Below are 2,822 nucleotides of genomic sequence, written 5' to 3' on the forward strand. Positions count from 1 at the left end.
TTTGAGAGATGCATCTTAGCTCAGGAAATTGTTATTGAATATGTCAATGCTGTTGTAATGAAATGCTTCTTCTAAGTATGTGGTTACTAAATAAATAATTTAAAAAAAGTTTTATGTGCATGAGTGTTGTGCTTGGACGTATGTATGTATATGATGTGCATGCCTCGTGTCCATGGAGGCCAGAGGAGGGTACTGGATTCTTTGCAACTGAACCCAGATCCTCTGCAAGAGCAGTAAGTGCTCTTAACTGTTGAACATCTCTCTAGACCCCCTAATTTCTTTTTCTTTCTATACTTTTATTTTCTCTTCACTTTCCATTTAACCTAACTTAAAGATTCATAGGGCAGATGTTGGTAATAACTATTTTTTTTCTTAGAAGGACTAACTCATTATGTAGATCAGGCTGGCCTTGAACTCATAGAGATCTGCCTGCCTCTTCCTCCCGAGTGCTGAGATTAAAGGCATGTGACACTATGCCCGGCAGGGTAATTATTTTTAAAAAGTTTTTAATTTATATTTATTTTGTTTGTATGAGTATTTTGCCTGCATGTATACAAGTGTACCCATGTATTCAATGCCCATAGAGGCCAGAAAAGGGCATCAGATCCCCTGAAGCTGGAGTTATGAACAGTTGCTAACCACCACATGGGTGCTGGGAACTGAACCCTAGTCCTCTGCAAGAGCAGTCCATGCTCTTAACAGTTGAACCATTTCTCTAGCCTCAGGGCTAATGATTTTGTGATAGCACATACATATTTATTCTGAAAGCTTGTAAACCAAGGAATAATTCTCAAAATTATCCAAGATATATTTACTCAACCATACCACGTTATTTGTAATGTCAGACATCCTAAGGAGCCTCCAAATTCTGCATAAACTATTTTAAATTTTGTATCTACTTATGACACAAAAATCTGTCCTGGCTTATTTTTCATTTTTCCAGCGATTATATATCATACATACAGACACAGACATAGATAAGTATGAATAAAAAGCACAGTGTCTAATCTGGGCATATATCCAAGGAACTTTATATCCTTTATATCCTTTCACAGGGATACTTGCACATCCATGTTTTTTATTTCTCTCTTCTCAATAGCAAGGAAATGGATCAGCCTCTAGATGTCCATCAATTGAAGAATGGATGATGAAAAAGTGGCATATATATATATAATGGAATTTATTAAGTCATAAAGAAAATGAAATTATGAAAAATTCAGGAAAATGGATGGAACTGGAAAAAACTATATTAAGTGAGGTAACCTGGGCTCAGAAAAACAAACACTAGATGTTCTCCAATATAAGTGAATCCTAGTTTCTAATTTTTATATATTTATATTTAAGTAAGAATGAGTCTATATAAGGTCAGAAAATGAGAAAGGGGCCTTTGAGAAAAGAAAAAAAAGCATTAAGGGAGATGGGTGGGAAGGGTAGTAGAATACATGTGATTTGAAAACAGAAGTGGGAATACTGAGGGTGGAAGGGTTTAAGTGGGGAGATGAGGAAGTAGAGGGATTAGGGGTAGAGTCAACCAAAACTAAATATGCATGAAAATGTCATAAGAAAACCTGATACTCTGTAAGCTAATTTTAAAAAGAAGTGTTACAATGTCTAGTTATAAGAGAATTTGGATTCAAATTCCAACTTTACCCCATACTAACTATGTAAACTTTGATAACTTATTTTACTGTTCTTATCTATAAAATAAGGATAATACCAATTTCATTGATTTACTATAAAGATGAAATGTTTGCTTACTGCAATGTAGTAAGTATTCACATTTCAAATTCCTTAATTTGAACCAAACATACATTTTTTTTGGTCTTTTTTGTTGTGAGCCTGAGCTTTTTATGGCTGTGTCAGCTCTCTAGTCCCAAACAAGCATTTTTTTTTTTTTCAAAAAAAGTTTAAGCTCTAAGAATGTGTCAGTACAGTATCATTCACTCGGAGGGAAAACTTGATACAAGGCAATCCTCCTCCAAACTCCAAAAAACGAATAAATGTAGTGTGGTGCCCTGGATGGGTTCTTAGAATAGAAAAAGGTCAATAGAGGAAAAACCAGTGAAAACCCAATAAAGTCTGGAGTTTGTTTAATGGTGATGTACCTGTACTGGTTCCTTAGTCCTGGCAAATGTATTATGGTAAAAAGACATATTAATATTAGGGGAACTGAAAATATTTGAGGCATACATGTGTATTCTCTGTACTGAATATACAATTTGCCTGTAAATCAAACTATTTTACAGTAAATAAAAAGTAAAAAGCCCCATCCAAAGAGAATTGTAAAACATTAAGCTTATAAAGTCCAAAGAAACAGTGTAGTAATTGTGGTGTCTATGAATACTATATGCTTCATATGCAAAACCACACACTGAGTCATTAGTTTACTTGATCAGGCCCTCATGCTCTGATGTTCTGCCTTTGTCCCTTTTTCATTCCCTTTTCTTTGTGGTTCCCATCTTAATTTGGCCACTTCCCCTCTTCTCAGAAGGTAAACCTTAGAAGGAAAAAGCTATCACATTTTTTTTTAAAGCAAAGAACAAGATTTTGTTGTTGGCACTGCAACTCTCATCACCACGCCAAAGAAGATTGAATACAATTTTAAATTTTTCATGTGCATTCATATACTGGCCTCAAAACAAACACTTAAAGTAGCTAAGAACAACTTTGGACATGTTCTTCCATAGGCCTGTTATTTTATTTTATTATTTATTTACTTTGGTCTTTTTGGAGACAGGGTCTTGTTGGCTTGGAACTCACTATGTAGACCAGGCTGGCCTTGAACTCACAGAGACCCGCCTGCCTCTGCCTCCTGAGTGCTA

At 35.2% G+C, this 2,822-nt stretch overlaps 1 protein-coding gene across 8 annotated transcripts in view; it reads right to left on the reverse strand.

Annotated features, from left to right (window-relative positions):
• Positions 1-2,822, reverse strand: part of Jade3 (jade family PHD finger 3) — a 167,259-nt gene that overhangs the window by 49,917 nt on the left and 114,520 nt on the right. The window lies entirely within an intron of this gene.

Source organism: Nannospalax galili, unplaced genomic scaffold (genome assembly GCF_000622305.1).
Source record: "Nannospalax galili isolate Female #2095 unplaced genomic scaffold, S.galili_v1.0 scaffold129, whole genome shotgun sequence".
Taxonomy (NCBI): domain Eukaryota; kingdom Metazoa; phylum Chordata; class Mammalia; order Rodentia; family Spalacidae; genus Nannospalax; species Nannospalax galili.